This window comes from Martes martes (genome assembly GCF_963455335.1).
Source record: "Martes martes genome assembly, chromosome: 9".
NCBI classification, from domain to species: domain Eukaryota; kingdom Metazoa; phylum Chordata; class Mammalia; order Carnivora; family Mustelidae; genus Martes; species Martes martes.
Genome location: NC_137896.1, coordinates 134,999,924 through 135,020,228, shown reverse-complemented (window position 1 = coordinate 135,020,228; position 20,305 = coordinate 134,999,924). Strand labels below are relative to the sequence as shown.

General features: G+C 42.6%; 1 long non-coding RNA gene across 2 annotated transcripts; it reads left to right on the top strand.

The window, feature by feature from the left end:
* The first annotated feature begins 234 nt into the window (after window positions 1-234).
* Window positions 235-11,498, top strand: LOC308348939. 2 transcript variants are annotated; one of them, XR_013967402.1, is made up of 3 exons: window positions 235-492; window positions 9,416-9,575; window positions 11,279-11,498. It is a non-coding gene; the product is annotated as an uncharacterized lncRNA (long non-coding RNA). The 2 variants fall into 2 exon arrangements; XR_013967401.1 differs by lacking the exon at window positions 9,416-9,575.
* The last annotated feature ends 8,807 nt before the right edge of the window (window positions 11,499-20,305 follow it).

Sequence of the window (20,305 nt, the reverse complement as noted above, 5' to 3'; positions counted from 1 at the left end):
TCAGAGAAGTTGAGTGGCTTACCCAAAGTTGAAAAGTTAATAAATAGATGCAGGATTGGCATCACTATATTGTGGCTCCAAAGTCTATTTGCTTTCCCAGTAGTTAAAGTGAATTTGGGTCTATTGACTAGTCCAGATTGTGCAACATTATACAAGCAAGACAGTTTGTCATTTATTAACATACACGTATTTTCTAAGGGCTTATATTTGCCAAGCAATATTCGGTGCACAGCAGAAAGCAGAACTTAGAGGGTACATCTGTATCTTTGGGATAAATACCCAGATGTTGTGAAAAGAAGGGCTGTATGTACCCCCGTGTTCATAGCAGCAATGGCCACAGTATCCAAACTGTGGAAAGAGCCAAGACACCCTTCATCAGATGAATGGATAAAGAAGGTGTGGTCCATATATACAATGGAATATTATTCTGCCATCAGAAAGGATGAATACCCAGCTTTTGTATCTACATGGACGGGACTGTCATATTAGCAGGTATGTCTTTTGCATTGAAGTGAACATGATATATCTTTCTATATATCTCTAACTCAAGAACAGGCCTTAGAAGTAAAAAATAATCATATATTCCTGTTTGGCTCAATGTAAAAAAAAAAAAGATATTTTATATATAGTATGTCCTTTAAAGTCAGTTAAATATTACAAAAGAATTCTGTTTTACCAATAGTCATCAATATGACTTCAACAACATCATTATATAAAACATATTTCAGAGTTATTGCTAATAATCACTAATCACCAATTTATATGTCACAGATCATTAGCATGCATTCACTCATTAGAAAGGAAGTAACTTCAGGAAAAAATTAGTGCCTTAACATAGAGAAACATGATTCTTAAGCAAATAAAATTATTCTAAAGAAAAAAAAAAAAGAACAAACATGGACAGGACTGGAGGAGATTATGCTGAGTTAGGGTTAGTCAAGCAGAGAAAGTCAATTATCGTATGGTTTCTCTTACTTGTGCAACATAAAGAATAACATGGAGGACATTAGGAGAAGGAAAGGAAAAGTGAATTGGGGGAGGTCGGAGGGGAAGAGGAACCATGAGAGACTATGGACTCTGAGAAACAAACTGAGGGTTTTGGAGGGGTGGGGGGTGGGGGATGGTGAACCTGGTGGTGGGTATTAAGTAGGGCACATATTGCATGGTGCACTGGAACAGTGAATCTTGGAACATTGAAAAAGTAAAATAAAATTTTTAAAAAAGAACTTAGAAGGTAGAAAATTATCTTTCAAGACCTTAAATCCATAAAAAGAATAATGTACACAGGTATTTACTAGTTTACAAACTACTGACTTCACTTGGTGTACTTGAATAAAATATGAATTTCAAAAATGTATCAGATACCTTTATCTCATATTTTAAATAGTGTGCCAGATCAAAAATTCATTTAAAATTTATCTTTGTACCCTAATCATCAAAATCAGCCCAGGAATTTCAATTCTTTGGAATTAACAAAGAAACATACAAGGAATTCAGAGGCACTAAATGACAACAAACTTTGGTCCTACCAGAACACAGTCTAGTGTAAGAGCCATATGATCAGGACAAATATCAGAAGTCATGCTGAAATATACCAAAAAGAAAACAAAAACAAGGGGCGCCTGGGTGGCTCAGTGGGTTAAAGCCTCTGCCTTCGGCTCGGGTCATGATCCCAGGGTCCTGGGATTGAGCCCCGCATGGTTTCTCCGCTCCGTGGAGAGCCTGCTTTCTTCTCTCTCTCTGTCTGCCTCTCTGCCTACTTGTGATCTCTGTCTGTCAAATAAATAAATAAAATATTTTAAAAAAACAAAAACAAAAACAAAACCCAAGTCCCTACATTCACTCCACACAAAGCATCATACCGTGGCCACTTTCAGTGTCATCAATAAGAAGTGTCCTGGCATTTATGTTCCACTTACTTGAAGTCAGGGACTGCTTTGCAGATGTGAAATATATAAACTAATTTGATTTTCACAATCATCTCATTATTATCATGCCGTGGGTTAAAAGCTAAGGCCTGAGCTACCATGTGACAAACTGAGGAATTATACCCTCAGTCTGGCTGTGGAATGCACTCTCTGTTGACTCTCGAATAAAGAGCTGAGGTGTATTAACAAGGGAAAGCGCGGTGGAGAGGGACCCCTCATGCCCCACGGGACAGCCACGAGCTTGCGTCCCATAGGCATCAGAGGCGGCTTACCACCCACACCTCTATAAATGTAATACACGCTACACAATTAAAAGAAACTTGGTTTCAATAGCTTTGGGAGAATTTGATAAAGATTAGCATCCATTCATATTTGTTTTAAATCTTAACAAATAACAAATATAAACAATATCTTTAATCTGGCAAAATATACCTACTAAAAATCTGTGGTAAACATTACCTTTCATACTGAAATCTGGAAGAATTCACTTTCAAGGTAGGAGCAAGGCAAGAGTGTCTACTACCATGAGGCTATTTAACACGGTCCCGTTGGTTCTCGTCAGTGCGGTAGGTCAAGAAAACAGTAGAGAAAGATCATGTTATTCTTAAGGACAAAGCCAAAAGATATCACAGATGAATTATTAAGTTTGATTTTAAAATAGTAAATTAGAAAGCATGAAGTCAGTATACATCAGTCATGGTTGAATCGGAATGAGAAACTACTCTGGGTATTTCAAACAGAAAATGTGACTAGAGGCTATATTCATTTCCTGTGGCTTCCATAACAAATTACCTCAAACTAAGTGGCTTAAGACTATTGAAACATATCTATTTATTTATTATTTATTCGCAGTTCTGGAGGCCATGCATCCAGAATCAAGTTGTCAGCAGAGCCCTGTTCTCTCTGAAGATTCTAGGAACAGTCCATCCTTGCCTCTTCAGACTTGTGGTAGTTGCTGGTGGTGATCCTAGGCGTTTTTTGCCTTCTAGATGCATCACTCCAGTCTCTGCCTCCATCTGCACATGACCTTCCTGTGTGCCTCTGCCTCTGCGCTGCTTCTCCTCTTCTTACGAAGACACTAGTCATGTTGGGTTGAGGCTCACCTCACTCCATAAGACCTCATCTTAATTAATTACACCTGTAAAGACCCTATTTCCAAATACAGACCCATCCACAGGGACCAGAGATTAGCATAGGAACATATTTTTTCGCAGGACATAGTTCAATTGACTGCAGAGGCTCATGAAGCATTGAAAGGGTTGTGGAACACAGATCAGGGAAGCCATTTTGAGTTACAGAACCTGGAAATTGATGTGGACAATCTTAGCCACACAAAGCACCGATTTTTGAGTGAATTTCTGCTGGAAGCCCAGATGCTCACATCTGCTGACAAACACGACATGACAGCCTATGTCTTTTATGGAAGCAAGTGATGAATTTGCTTCTCTTATATCCAGATGACTCACTCCCAAGCAGAGAATCTCACCCAGTAAGCTTTTGGCAAGGCATTGTGAGATATATGGCTTCTAGATTTTCAGACTCTGTATTATCTTAGAAGGTTGGGGATGATTGTAAATATCAGTGGGCAATATTAAGTATAATTTACAAAACCAGTTGAATTTCTATTTACCAGATGCAAACAAAAAATCAATTTAAAATTCAAAAACCACACTCATCACAGAAATATATATAAAGCCTAAAAATATTGTTTTAAATATATGTAGTACATCTATGGGGGAAATATAAAAATTTATTGAAATATAATAACATTGAATTTTTTAAAAGATACTTACAGTTCTCAAAAGATATATATTGATTCATATGAATGTTCATGGAAGCAACATTTTTAATTAAAAAAAAAACTGAACACAACTCCGATATCTAATAACAAGACAAGAATTAAATAGATTATGGTATGAGTATTCTACAACATTGAAAATAATTAATTATAGCCATATATAAAAAAATATTGAAACTTAGAATCCTAATAATGAGTGAAAAAACAAGTTTGTGATGGTACATATAGTATGGTGGTGCCATTTTATAATATTCAAAAACAAGTAAAAGGAAATAAAATATTTTTAAATAAAATATAAATATGTAGCCAAAATTGTTTTAAAAGACAAAGAAATAATTTACATAGAACTGAAGCTATTCATTATTTCCAGGACAAGTGGAAGGGTGGGATCTGGGTGACTTCTCAGTGCTGCTGGCTATCTTTAGTTCTTAGACTGGTTGATAAAATCAGGAGTGTTTATTTTATTAATGTGTCTTATAAATTATAATGCTGCATCTATTGAAGCCATAAATTATTAAATAGTACATATATATGTATATATATATATATACACACACATAGATAGATAGATAGATAGATAGATTGATTTTGTGAAACAAAAGAATAAATGAATCCATAAATAAAAATGAAAGTTGTATTTCCCTCCACATGACAATGGTCACAGTAAATATTCCAGTTAAGATTCCATTTGTCTAGGAGCTTAGATTTTAGTCAACGAAAAAAGAGGTAGTGTAAAATAACTAGATTCAGTCTAGTTGAAGAGCCACATGATCAGGAAAACTATCAGAAGTCATGCTGAAATATACCAAAAAGAAAAAAGAAGAAAAAAAGGGAGGGCGGGGAGGGACAGAGGAAGAGAAGATGTATAATGTGACTTATCTGCTTATGTTTATCCAGCATAATAATAATTAAATGCATGCTTGTTCTTAAAGGCTGTGCCTTTCTCCCCTTATATATTCAGTAACATGAAGCAGAGCTTAAAAGTATTTAATTAAACATGGAAATAGTAATAAAAGCCCTATCTTGATTACTATCTATTTAAATGTATAAATACATAAGCTAACCACAAATATGTTTGGTAACACAACGCTGACTCATGTATTTGTTTATCTTGTCACCTTTATTGGCCATCACTGTGCCAGGCACCTGGTGAGGATTGAGGTCACATAAGGGAGAAATAGCCTCGGCTTTTGCAGGTGTCTTAGTCAAGAGAGAATCCAGATGAATATAAATATTTAAGACCCCCATGTAGCGTGTTCTGTAAGAGGGGTATTATCTAGAGAAGGCCCTGGGTACGACGAAAATGGAGCAACTTTCTATGCCAGGGGAAGGTGACAAAAGATCCTGAAGGTAATGTTGAAATGGCTTGAAAGTAGCACAAGGCTTTTTCAGATAAAGGGAAGAGAACAGCGAGCTGCACGAATTCAAATGAATGCAGTTGGCAATGGTGTATTTACAACATTTTAAGAAATGTTGAATGTGCAGAAAATGTGGAACCAAGAAGGATGTGTCCTAGGTTGAAGCTGGGAAGGCAAAATCGGGCTAAACCAGATGGTGATGCTCTTTATAACGTTCACATTGGTGCGATTTTTTTCAAGCAAAGTTATAGGAACCACTGGGCCATTCTAAGCAGAGAAGTAACAGCACCACACATGTTTACCCAAAAGGATGACTCCCCATAGTAGGGAGATAAACCACAGAGGGAAGGAATCAAGGCAAAGAAGATATTTATTACAACATTAAATGGGGATGAAGATTTCAGTAGGAGAAATGAGCAGCAGGAGACAAACTGACAGAGGGAAACACACTAGATTGTGAAACTCAGCCAAGGTATGGGGAATAGGAAACATCACACATGACTTCACTGTTTCCAGCTGAATAGTGATGCCATTCACCAGCGTTACGGGTCAGTCCCCAGGGAAGCAGACTCCAAGATGACCTTGCGCATGCAAGAAAATTACTGCACAAAGCACCTTGGGATCAATCCAGCAGGGGAGGGAGGAAAGGAAGCAGGACAGGGTCAAGAGAGAAGTCTGCCTCTCAGTAAAGTCCTACAGGAGGTGCTAACTTAGGATGTCCTGCAGAGTTTGTCCTCTGTTAGGGCATTGCCTTCCCAATGTATGAGAAATAATTATTTGTAACCTATATTTTTATACCCAGCCAGAATGTGGATTAATCATAGAAATTACAATAAAGATGACTTCACAGGTTCACAGCTTCTCAAGAATCTAAAGCATCATGCCGAAAGAAAATATAGTCCACCAAAATGCACAAATGAACTCAAAGCGACATGAAATGTAGGGAATATAGATATAGCTCAGAAAAGACAATGGAAACCCTAGAAAGGCAGCAAAGGGAAAGCTCACACCACAGCCGCATAGCAGGCCTACAGGAGAACAGACTGTCAGGCCGACATGAGATTTAAGGAACGACAGCTATGAAATGAGATTCACGTGATACATCTGAACATAGTAAGAGGAGATCTACATTTTTAGCACTGAATTTTGGGTAAATTAAATAATGACTGGCAAAAAGAAAAACCTAAGCAAAAAGCTAAGTAAATAAATAATTATTGACTTTCAGGAAAGCAAAAACACATTGTACAAGAAAGGAAATGAGGTTTTCATATAATACATGTCTAGTTAAAATAGCATGAACATTATCAATTCAACAAAACATTGTGGTATGTTAGGTTAAGGATCGGGGAAGCTGGGAGGACATAAAACTCCCCATGTCAACAGTAGAAAGTCAACAAGTAAGAGTTGAAATTTATCCTACTGAGAAACAAGTGTGGACAGAGCTTGGCCAGCATCTTTCTTTCACACCACAAGCCTGTATGCCCTGCATGATTGTGCACATGCATATGAAAAAAACTATGACAAACCCAAAGGAGATCTAAAGATCTAAGGAGAGCTTAGTTATAAACTTGAGAATTTCCAAGATGTAGAGAATAACCAGAATATGGCTCCTGGTGAAGTAAGAGTGGTCGCAAGAACAGGAGGAAAGTGTGATTAAGGATAGGACCGGGTGAGATGGGTTAAATGATGCCCCTGCCCCAAGTTATGTCCTCATCCCCACAACCTGTGGAAGCGATCTGTCTTGCTAAGGATGTGATTACGTTTAGAATTTTGACAGTTTATTCCTAAATGCAACCACGGCTCTCCTTACAAGAGAGAGGCAGATGGAGTCTTGAGACAGAAGCGCAGAGAAGACTGCATGAAGACAGAGCACAGAAATGCACTGCAAGACAAGGAATGCTTCCCCCTACCCGACACAGCATGACTGCCAGAAGTTGGAAGAGAACAGGAACACATTCTTCTGCAGAACCTCTGGAGAGAATGGGGCCCTGCCAACACCTTGATTTTCAGCTTCTGACCTCCAAAACTCTGAGAGAACACATTTTTCTTATTTTAAATTACCAGGTTTGTGGAAATTTGTTACAGCAGCTACAGGACATGAATCCACTGGGGAGCACTCCTATTGCAAAGGTCAGGCCAAGTAATGGCAAAATAGGCATGGAAAAAGCCTCTTGATGGAGGCTATAAAGGAGTCATTGAAGACCTTTGTAGAACAGATGCATTGGAATGTTGAGGGCACTGGACAACCAGAAGTTTGTGGAGCATAACAAATAACATGGAGGACAAGGGGAGATGGAGAGGAGAAGGGAGTTGAGGGAAATTGGAAGAGGAGGTGAACCATGAGAGACTATGGACTCTGAAAAACAACCTGAGGGTTTTGAAGGGACGGGGGGTGGGAGGTTGGGGAAACCAGGTGGTGGGTATTAGGGAGGGCACGGATTGCATGGAGCACTGGGTGTGGTGCAAAAACAATGAATACTGTTACGCTGAAAAGAAATAAAAATTAAAAAAAGAAAAAAAGAAGTGAGTTTACCTTGGATGTAAGGTAGAAATAGGGGGCACCTGGCTGGCTTACTTGGTAGAACATATGATTCTTGATCCCAGGGCTGTAAGTTTGAGCCCCATGTTGGATGTAGAGATTACTTATTTAAAAAAATAAAATCTTAAGAAAAAAGAAAATAGGAAGCAATGACTTTGAATTTCTGTTAATATTAAGTACACTTGTATTTAGGCTGTAGTGAGGACAGAAGCAAGATGGAAAATGGAGGGAAATTGCAATTCCATATGCTAAAGTCAGAATCAAGCAAGCCCTATTTGTGATCTCACATTAGGGACAAAGTGGGGGACAGTAGGAGACGAGGACTGAAGAACATGGATTGGAGCCCACCTGGCTTCTCCACTTCTAGCTCATGAGGCATTCTTGCCAGTTTATCTCAGCTCTGTGACCTCCAGGTCCTCATCTGCATACAGAAAGCAATAGTAGCTATCCATGGATCATTAAGTTTATTAAATAAAACAACACATATAACATGTTTGGCATATTGCCCACTACAGGGCGAGTCCTTGAACACATAAGAGTTATCATTTTCATGTTGTTGTGAGTGCTGTCGTAAGTAGTAGTTTTATATCTGAATAGGGATGCAGACATGCTCTCTAAAAATTAACATTAACTGCCAAAGACTCAGACCAAAAGTACTATGTATTATAGATGACCCACTTCCTCAAGTTGGCAAAGCTTTCAGAAACCCAGTGCAGGTAACTGAGAGACAAACGGAGACTCTTTTACAACACAGCACTAGTGATCTACTAACCATCTCAGATAGAAATCTCAGAATAAATTGTAATCTTTGCTTTCTCCTCGAGGACGCAGGGAGTAAAATGCCTTCCATGCATTGTGCCTGGATACTTCTACTTCCTAACGAGCACATGTGCCGAAGACCTGAACCTTGGCCACAGCCCAGCTTTCTAACTAAAGAACTTCTGCGAGTTCTACCCACTTGGTCTCAGGCAGGAGAATGCATTTGCCAAAGGGTGGAATTGAAATATCTAAATATCCGCAAAAGGTGAATAAAAGACGGGTTTCTCTCGGTAGATAACTCAAAATGCTGGATACATTCAGAGATAGAGTTCAACGTTACACATGTATGACCCTTCCTTTGTGAACTCCTGACAGTTTCTAGCCTGGAAAAGAACAGACTTAGAGAAAGCATGACAAGGTGTTCACACAACTAATGGGCTGTCACGTAGGAGACGGATTACACACGCGTTGCATAGCTATAGGTGAAAGAACCTTGGAGCATTGAAGGGATGTTTTCCAAAGGAGAGAAGAAAAGAATTTCTTCTATTGCAGATTTCTGGGTGACTGCAGGACATAATGGGGTTCCCAGTATCAGAGTACATTTGTTCTTGGAATGGCCCAGACTCTTTCAACAGCCGCTGATAGACGTCCAACTCACCCTAACTGAATGAGAAGGGACATGTGTTTATTCACAGAACCAGAAAAAGTCCAAGGGTATGCAGGCTTCAGATACAGCTGAATCTAGGGGCTTAAATATCCCCACCCTGGAGACAAGTGGCCATCCCCAGACAATCTGTGTGGACAAAGAAAGCTGTGGACCCCCAAGGGCTGCTGTGAAGACCACAAGAACATCGGATGGTATTCTGAGGATAAAGAGTGGCTTTGGGTGTCCACTCAACTGGGCACAATCCTCGTCTGGAATGATGTGGCAGACACACCTCTGTGGGCCCTGCCCTCGGGCTGCTAATTCACTGGCCTCGGAATCCCACCAGGGAATCTGCATTTTGAACAAGTGTCCTTTCTTGTCTTGTAGAACTGCGTGAGTTTTGATTATCACCGAAACCTCAGTCATTTATCTATGCCACCGTGAATTTACGAGAGTGAACTCTAAGTGAATTTAGCAAGATGGTGGGAAGCATTAGTGCCGGAGCCAAGAGGCAGATCTCCCGAACTCCAAGCCAGAGCCCTTTCCAGTAATGTATACCGTGTTCTCACACAGCATGTGTGTATAGACCAGTGTGCATGTGCATATGTGCATGTCTGTGTGTATGTACACGTGTACGTGTGTGTGTGTACATGTGTTTCTTTGACCCAGTTCCAGTTCTAAAGCTCATAGTCCTACCCCAGTTGTCCAGGACTGTACAACAGTCCTACACCTCCTCCAGACTGGCTCTTTGAGACAGCTCACGAGGGCCTCCCTGCAATGCCACTCACCACTACAGGGACACCTAAAATGAAACTTCCAAGTGCCAAAACATTGACAGTGAATCAGACAGAGTGCTTTCAGTTACAAATAGCGCAAAACCCCGTTTTGACCTGGCTTAGGATAAATAATCTTTGTGTCCAAAGACACAGCTTGTTTCAGTCAGAGGCCAAAAAGGTCAAATCAAGTCATTAGAACCTGGTTATCTCTCATATTTTTAGATCTGCTCTGTCCACTCTGGTCTCTTGCTGCCCCGAGGTGATGGTCACAGCTCCTGAGACTACATGCCCCTGGCTTTCAGACTTCCAAGTGCCCATCTCTGAACCAGTCACCGTGGCTGGGGATGCCGCTTACCAGCTTGGAACACACGGCCCCTTCCCCACCACTGGACCCATTCCTATCAGCATTTGTGAGGACACAAGGTTGTGAGGAGGAGGAACATGAACGAGGGTGTTTTTTTTTTTTTTTTCAAGGAAGAGGAGCTTTAGAATTTTAAAAACAGTCAAAATTCATCACTTACATTGAAGAGTCATGAATATCTTTCCTTATTAACTCTTTCTTTAAAACATACAGTACAGATCTCTCTGCAAATAAAGAGGGTTTGAGTGTAGAGACCGTACACACGACTAAGGCTATGTAGTACATTTCAGATGCATTAAATATGTCCACCCTGGGAGACTGCCCCTTCTCTGCAATACAACCAAGATGAAGGACTCGTCTATCTGTGTAGAGGTGAGGTTCCAATCCAGGTGCTCTGATTCTAGGTGCAATGTATTGACTTCCCTGATAAGTTTGTTCTTGACCTCTTAAAATCCTACACAGCTCACAGGGATACACTTAATGTTTACTCATGAAAACTGCAAATCGTTCTTGGAATGACTGAGTCAGACAAGGACAATACTGCAGACCAAGCTCTGAACATCCTTCCCTTAGACACGTCCGACTCTCCTAGTGTGGGTTATGCACTTTAGTCACAGGTCCTTGTAGCAAACAACAGAAGGCCACTCCGGATGATTTCAGCAGAGGATGCATGAGAAGGGCTGTGGGGGAGTGAGAGAACCCGGCCCAGAGCTCAGCCAACAGTCCTGGTATCAGAACACCGATGCAGAAACTAGTCAGCAGAGGAAAGCATAGTCCCCCCCACCGGTTGGAAATGCTCCTTTGTGCACCCATGGTTGCATCTAGTATACAATTTTGCTAAAATTGTGGAGAGGGAACCCTCCATGCTGCCCGCATCTGAGGCCCCTGGTGTTTAAGTAAGTGCCCTATGCCTTTGTGGCATCTGCGTCCTGGGCACCTGGGGGCTGGGGTCAGAGCTCAGTGCCAGGGTCCCCCACTTCACACCTTTGTGGGGACTACTCTGCCCATCATCATGCACGGGTGGAAATTCACAAACATAGAAAGGGGTTCAGATACAAGCGGTAAATGGAATGAAAAATGTTCATCTCGGGCCCTTTTCTTTTAATCTTTAAGATGGATTTTTTTTCCCCTGGAGGCTCTCAGTTCTCCTTGGAAATAGACTCCTGTGGTTGCCTAATCAGATGACGTCGGCCTGAGGCCTGAATAATTGCAAAGACCGAAGACCAGAAGACCGATGTCCACTGTTTCTGAAAGCCATTTGAAAAAGACTCGAAAACTGCATACATAAAGGAAATAAAGGCTCCACTGTTGGTGTGCTTTATTTTGTGCTTTATACTAGAAGGACATTAATTTTATGTGATTTGTTAGTAGATCCTATCCAGAGGCTCTGACTTGTACATAGATAAGTTTGATCCAAGGACAGAGAGATTTTGACGTGTTACCTGATATGAGAGACTGGTTAGTAGGTCCACCGCCCAGACGTCTGTGGCAAAATGGTAGGTCCACCGCAAATTATTCACCCAATACACAAATACATTCGTGTATTGTATAATGAGGGGAAATGAAAAGCCTGTGAATGGTGGGAAAGGCGAGGAACGTCTCCTCGCCCACAGACAGACCACCACACCGGGACAGTTCTGCCTGGAATTTAGGACCCTGTCCATTTTGCTCCCAGCAATCACCATGCCTGTATAAGAACCAAGCTAGGGTGCCTCTCCCTCTCCTCGGCAAGCACACCGACAGCCCACTGAGGAGGTTCTAAGCAATGTCCTGACTTCTCTTTCCTACAGAATTTGAGACAAGGAAGGAAGCCTACTCCTCCCGTAACTGCAGGAGGCCCCTCGCCTTCCCTGAGGCAGGTGGGGTGGCGTGGGGACAACCTGCCCAGGCAGGCTCCATGTCAGTGAGGCCAAACTTTACTACATTGTTTTCGCCTCCTTCTGGGGAAGGGCTCAAGAAACGGCTTTGGTTTTGCCCTAAGGGAAGAAAGTCAAGCATGGGGTCTTGCGGAAGCAGGAGGAGAAGGGGAGCTTGAGACAGGGTGGGGAGAGAACTTGTCTGCTCTCCTTGTCACTGAAGAAGCTAGCATTAATTTTAAACTGTAAGGTTCCAGAGCACAGCCGCACTAACCTGCTTTCTCACCACCTCAAAGCATCTTAAGGTGTCATCAAAAGTGTAATATTTAATTTTGTGGTTTCCTCAAACAAAAATTGAAACCACTTTAAGAAGACACAGACCCAAATGATTATTTTGAGGGCCAAGTGTTTGTTCCTGTACAATGCAGTGACAGCAGTTGACATAACTCTGCCACCAAGAGGAGCCTCAAAGACCGAGTCACAGAGAGCGACTTCTCTGGCAAGCTCTGAGGAGGGGAGGGGGGCCGGAGGTGGGGAGAGAAGGAAGCCCACTTGCACCTCACAACCAACATTGTTCCCCTTCACCAGCACAGTGACCTCAAGAGGTGAGCGTCACCTTCGGGGCAAGTGGAGAGAGGTTCTGGTCAAAAATCCACAGGACAATGGCTAAGATCTGAATTTTAGAGATTTTCATATAAAAGAAACAATTCGACAACATCTAGCAAAATCCCTGTGTTGAGTGGGAGACTCCACGAGAGACTTCGGGAAGGTGTCCATGGTCATCAGCATGCAGCCTGAGAAGGTGAGGGGCGGTCCCACCTACCTAGAGAAGAATTAGCAGCTCTCTTGGTCCTAGAAATGTTGACAAACAGTGAATCACTGAGTCACTAAGGATTTGACCGCACAAATCTGCAATGAAGTCATATGTTTATGCCAACTTCTCCAATTGTGAGATTTATAAAAACAGGGAGCTGTTAGAAGTTCATTTGTTTGCAACCTTGTCAAGTCTCAGGGAGACACAGGCTATCTTTCCACTTGTGTAGGACCACCTGAGGCTGAACTCATGTCAGTAACAGAGATTTTTCTAGTGTGGAAAGGTTTTATTTTATTTATTATTCTAGATTTTTCTAGATTTTTCTTTAAAATTTTTTAAATTTTTAAATTTAAAATTTTTAAAATTTTTAAAAAATTTTTTTAAATTTTTCTAGATTTTTCTCCCACTGCTCTGCGTGGGAGAACGCAGAGCAGCTTGAGTGTACAGATTGCCCATCACCTTCTGAAGTCATTCTCCTCTTTCCAGCAGTAACAGTAACAGTAACAGTAAAACCCACCATCCAGCATGGTCTTGAGGAAGACACAGTGATGTACAAGACATGGTCCATCAACGTTAACCAGTATCACCAGTACCACCTGGCCACAGGGTTGGCCGGCTCACTTACAGAGAAGACATCCATAGATCCATCAGTTCCCCTGTGTGTATCCAGTGTGTCAAAATAGCTTTCCTGCGAGTCCTGTTTGTGCGACTCCTTCATTATGGCTTCAGTGATGACAGCACTTTATTTTTGCAACCTCGTCAAGGTATTAAAATATTATCTAGAAAGATATCATCTGGACTGTAGGCATTGCATTCAGTGGTAAAATAGATAACTGGAAACACAAGTCCACAATACATGATATTTATGCATAATTGTCATAATAAGTATGTCTGATGCCATTCTACAAAGTAAAGGCCCAGTGGTCTAGCAAAGGGATGTTGGCAAATGCTGGTCTGGGCATTGGTGGAAAGGTCACTTGAGCACACCAAGACCCATTTCTGTATGGTCTTCTGCACAAAAGTGGCTAATGGGTCTCCACCCTTCCTGGCAGTTGTCTATAACCACGTACTGAGTTTGGCCAATGAACTTGGAGGAAAAATGACATGCTCTCAGGCGAGCAGGGCCCCTAGACACCTCCCTGGTGCCTCTCCATAACCCCTTCAACTTTCCTAAACTACAGCAGAAGAAAAAAGGACTCAAAGAACAAAAAAGAAAGGGAGCCACAAGACGAAATACCCTAATGACTGGATAGGGCAGTTTTTTCCATTGATCCAATTTTGAGTTTTAGGTAATCAAAATGGGTCATCTGCTATGTAGAGCCACTGACATGTTGTGTTTGTTAGTCTTCCCGTCCAATGTGGACACTGACTCCTGGGAGTGGCATTCTGACATAAAAGCTTACATACTTACTGCTTCATATTTGGGTCACCTGTAGTGAGGTGACTGATCCCAAAGGCTGGAAAACTGGAGATGTGAAGGTCTCTTTGTCAGGCAAGGCAAAGACCATGTGCTTATGTGCATGCAGCTCTGGGGACAATAAATATCTACAGCCATATCGATTATTAGCAATTCCATGTAGCCAAGTGTCAAAAGAGAGAAAAAGGGATGCGTCGCAGCTAGCATTGCCCATTTCCAAGGAAAAGAGGAAGGGAAAAAGAGAATGTCCATAAAATGGGTTTATAAAAGCTGGCTGCTCCTGGATCTCAGACTACAAGAAAAAGATACTACTGAAAATAAGTAATTTGGAGCTAACAAATAAGTAATTTGGAGCTAACAAAAGCCCATTAAGACTCACAATGCTGAATGATTCCGATATTGACTTCCCACCAAAACCCTTGTTTCAGGTTGACTAAAAGTAGCAATCTCAAGGGTGGGGAGGACAGTTAAGTAGCAAAATGATAGTAGTAATGACAATAAAAAATAATACTACTAATATTCAGCTTTAGGTCCACAGATGTGATTATTTGTGTCTGAAACCAATAAGTAGCAAACAGATCAGAAGCTTATGAAGTTTTGAAGGACTTTTGGGAGCGCTAAAACCTCTGGGAAGGCAGCAATCTGCAAAAGTCTTGTAGGGATAAGAAGTACGTATTTCCCCGAACTCTCTCAGTTGCCACCATGGTAGGTCCATCCTAAAGGCAGGATCCAGGGTCTCCAGGAGATAGTGAACAAACTAGGGAGCTCCCATTACGGAACAGAGTTGAGGCTTATCTCAGAACTCCCAGCACCCCCAAGGGAGTTCATATTTCTGTAGAATCCTGAAACAGCCACAGCTCTGTGACCACTGCACACTCTTCCTTCTTCTCTTTCCCATGTGGGAATGTTATTGTGATTATCGTATTCCACCACTATAGCTGGGGAGAGTGGGATAGATAATGTGTCCTGTTAGCTTATGGATTGCTGATCTCTAAGGAGTCTGCATGGACAGAATTACATTATGTGAGTGTCACCCAGAGATCCTGGACCTCAAGCTGAAGGCAGCCGTTGATGGGGATGGTTTTTCCCCATTGAGGATGAGTAAATGACTTCAGTTTGTGGAGAATCTTGATCTAGGGTCTCCAGAACACATAGCCCGGGACAAAGTTTATGTGCTAATAATGGATGAGACATGGAGTCTCAGGAAAGCAGGCATGAGGGAGGGAGTAAGGGGAGTGAGAGGGAAGAGAATGCAAAAACAAAGTGGTATTTTACCAAGCTGACACTGCTTCATCTCAGACAGGTGATGAGGAACTGCTGTGTCTCTGGGTAGCTGTGGGAGGAAGGACAGGCACCTCTGTCTCCCCCGGTCTGTCTCTGTCTCCCACGGACTCAGGTCGTTTAACTTTCCATATTTCTTAGTTGTAACATCTGCCCTCTCTTGGCAAGCCACTGGAGATGCCAAGCACCACGTGTCTCCAGTGGCACTGGGGGCAGGAAGGGCTGCCATGGTTCTCAGGTACAGGGGGCATCCTACCAGATCCAACATCCCTTCTGTGGGGAAACTAAGATAATTGGCTGGAGGAGATGAGGACATGGGGGGAGCCCAGGCCTCATGACCAGTGGAACAGTGCCGTCTTTGCTGGGGAAGCGGGGAAAGAAACCCTCTGGGTCCCGGGGCAGGCAGGGTAGGGCACAAAGTGGGTGTGATGTGGGAAGATAAAGAAAAAGGATGTGACAGGGACCCAGGTGTCCCTGTGCTGGTGACATGTGTCCTCTTCATGTTAATCACCCAGCCTGGCTCCTTTTGCCAAGCTCCCCAACAGTTACCTGGGGCCACCCGATCCAGTTCTGGCCAGCGGAATGTTGTTACTTTCCTCAAAGAAGTGTGGGCTCCAGAGCCTGAAGAGGCAGAGCCACGGCGGAAGGAGTTGGGCATCTGACGACAGCGTAGAGCTTCATTCTCCTACCATGTTGGTTGGTACCGGGAAGTGAGAAATAAATCCCATTTTCTTAAACTCCTGAAATGTTGAGGGTCTTTGTTAAAGCAAAGTGGTCAACTGCTCTGAATAACAAAACAGCCCATGACTGCCCAATGCCTCTAGCCAACAAAGAACACTTTGTGAGTGAGCTGATGGCCTCAACTCTAGCTGATGGTTTCCATCAGGCAAATGCATTCAATTTCCTTCTTCATTATCATGATCTGCTTGTTCACCTTACCACGAATTCCTGATTAAAATCTTTGCAGAATTTTGACAAAGAAGCAAGTGAGGGGTTTGCCTCTCAACCTCCAGTCTGGGTGAGGGATCAAGGTGCAGCTAATTCCCAGCAGCTCCCATTCAACCTGCGGAGCCCTCCAGCCACGCGTCCCAGGAGAGTAGCTGCCATCTCCCTGAAGAGGCTTGTACCCCAACAGTATACTCAACACGCTTAGCCCTCCCAGTGCCTGGTGTTTGCTTCCCCAATATGTTTCTTCTGAACAACATATCTTCATTGCTTTCATCCTTATCTATCCTCCTATTCCACCTTATTTCTGACCATTTGCTACACACTGAGGTAGTTGAACCAAAGGCACTGACATGACTAATAATCACAGCCTCAAGAATTGTTTAGAAAGCATAGACCCTGACCAGCATGAGAGTTGGGAATAAATAAATAAATAAATAAATAAATAAAATTTCACAGGTCATATGTTATCCGTGGACACTCTGGTTCCCTGGGACAGAAGGCTGGAGTTTCTGGCCAGCCAATGTTGTGCTCCATCCAGGAGTGGGGGGCTGGGGAACAGAGGCGGACGCTCAGTGGTGACCAAGCATTCCTCGTGCACCCAGAGAGCAGTCTCCCCGGAGTCTCTAGGTTTGCTCATGGCCTCTGCTCCTGCTCTTTCCAAAGCCAGTCAGCGTCCATCAGAGGCATCTTCTCAGGATGGAATACTTGGAAATTGGGATTAATGTCGAGCCCTGCAGATGTCACAGGCTGATGTCTCAAAGAGACAACGCTTTAAAAGACTTAGCTCCTCAAAGTAGAAATCAACTTTAATTAGCAGGAGTCTTGGAACAATTAGAAGTGAAAAGGTCTTGACAAGATGTGTATTTTAAAATGCAAACTGAATCCAAAACTCTGTTGTTGAATTTCATTTGCCTTTCCTATCTCTCCTGCTAAAACTTCTTGTCTACCAAAGAAAAACTAGGTTTTTATTTCTATCCACAGAGTCATGTGGTCACAGGGTGGCCTGGACATGGATGTGAGGACCTGATAGTCATAGTGGACACAACAGGACTTCTCAAACTGGGATGTGGGGGGAGCCTCCCTCTGAAGTATCTTGCAGTGTGTCCAATGGGACACAGTGATTATTGTAAGGGATCATCACTGAAAACGTATCTTATAGTAAACCAAATGCAAGAATATTGTGGAAAGAAACACAAACTTTAACTGAAATAAGATAAACTATGAGTCCCCAGAAGTTTTGAAACTATCGATCAGTCCCCATACTCTGTTTCTCGACAGCATCCATCACCCCGACCAGGCTTAGTGAAATAAGTCAAGCGGAGAGAGTCAATTATCGTACGGTTTAACTTACTTATGGAGCATAAGGAATAACACAGAGGACATGGGGAGATGGAGAGGAGAAGTGAGTTGGGGGAAATCAGAGGGGAGGCAAACCATGAGAGACTGTGGACTCGGAAACAGAGGGTTTTGGAGCGGTCGGTTGAGCCTGTTGGTGGGTATTGTGGAGGGCACGTATTGCATGGAGCACTGGGTGTGGTGCATAAACAATGAATTTTGGAACACTGAAAAAAATTATTAAAATAAAATAACAAAACAAAACAAAAACCTCACTTTTCTCCTGGAGCAGTTCTTCTGTGGAAACAGTTAAGAAGCCCGGCGATATGATGTCAGTGAATGAGTGTGGAGAAGCATTTATCCGAGGCTAATTGTGCCAGAGCCCTTCTCTGCATCTCACCAGGGTAACACAGTAGAAATCAAGCCCACGCTGGAAATTATCTGAGAGAGCTTATTACTTAATATCAAAAGAACCTCATTGTGAGGATATCGAGTTGTCGGTATTTCTACAGAACGAATTGAGAAGGGGGAAGCTTCTATGGACTATATTTGGTACAAAGATGTCCTATTGAAGGAGCCTTTCTTCTTAGACATCCTCCTTCCTTATTCCTTTGCTAACAAAACCCCACCCACACTTCCTGGGCCAGTTCAAACCCATCTCCTCGGTGAAACGTTTTCTCCCCAATTTCTGTCCTGGTCTGCAGGGATTCCTCTTCTGCCTGTGACAGATGTGTCACATCCCGCAGTGACGACACAGCCACACTGGACTCACAAAGCTTGATGTCCAGTCTATGTTCATTCTTGAGAACCTTTGTTGTGTCATTTAATTTTTCAGATCTTAGTGGCTTCGTAGTAAAAAGGGGCTATTGGATGGCAGAAGTGAATATTTGTCGGTGATTCGTGTGCTGTGGAGGAATAAAAGGACAATTGTGTCCTAAATCCCTGGGGCATGTGCAGGGCAGCGCACCACGAGACATAGGAGCTGTCCCATCAAAGAGCTTAGCTTGGCTTCCAGATGTAGCCACTTCTAACTGCACATATTTGGAGAAACAATTTAATCTTTATTCAATTTTATGAGCTTCTATTTCTCATTTGAAAAACAGGGTTTTTTGTGAGCTCAGACTAAGGTAATGTATGTAAAGCACTTTGCAGAAGGCCTGGCACATAGTGGGGGGGGGAGGTTTAAAAACACTGGCTGTTCAATCCTAATTCAATGATAATAACAATACTTCCTAACTCAATACTGTAGATATATATCCCAGCATGTGCTCTATCACATATTTATCAGTATTCATGAATAGTGTATATCTGCAGCAAGAACCCTAACCTTCCACTCCAGGATTAACTCAGGTTGTCTTACTACTAACTTCCAGCGTCTGGGCCTCACTGTCCCCAACTCTGGAATGAATGAATTGGGTAAGAGGTTCTCTAGATGGCTGTGGGCAGCACCTAACACCCGGGAGAAAGATGGGTGCTACCTTCTCATGGCCCATGGTATCCTAGGTGCAGCGCCATGTAGCCCCCATGCAATTTTCCACACAGCACCATCTGGACCAGCTGCCTCATGGCAGCTGAATGGTGTCATGCGGAGAAGCTGTTCTACTTGCTTTCAATGTTGATTCTAAGGGCCCTGCTCCCTTTGCATCTGGTTTACCCTATTTAGAAGAGTCTACATGGGACAGCATTTCCCACCCTGGAGTTTCAGCACCCCGTGTAACAATGTTGCAAGGTCAACATATCACCACTGATCTTCTAGAAGTGAGTGAGTGAGTGAGAGAGAGAGAGAGAGAGGAGGACCAAGTAACCAGCATCACAAAGCTAGGGCCTGAGCTCCAAGCCCCAGCCTGTAATCCACAGACAAGCCACCACGGGCTCCTCACCTTGCTGCTGTACGACCTTGTGTCCATGGCAAAGGAGAGCTCACGTTGATCATAAACCTTGATTGGCAGTTACATAGTTTTAGATCAATAAAAACATGAGATAATGTACGTATTATTTTTAAATGTCAATGGATATACAAAGTATTTCAAATATGGAGCATTTGAGGAGAACGCAAGGCGACCTCACCAGTGGCCGGTTTAGAGCCCTCTTGTTCAGTTGGCATTGGCTGTAAGAGTGTCCACCAAATGATCGACGGAGGAAAGCAAGGAATCCATATCAGAAAAATTGGGAAATTTATGATGGCTGAAACTCGGAACACTGAGCATCGCCAGGATCGCCAACTGTCCTGACACCCTTTCACGTGGCCTGGGTTCACCTCTGTGCGGGCACCATCTCCACGGCGGGTTCATCCGGCTCTCTGTCACAGACTGTTGATGGATCCAGGGAATGGGTACGCTGTTTTTTTTCTCCATTCTGGGTATGTACTTCATTCCAGTTCTTCAACCATTTATAGAAGAACTCAACCAAAAAATTTAATCTATCAGAAACTGTATCAAAAAATTGTCATTCTTAGGTAATATCACAGCTACCGTCCATTGGTCTCTTCA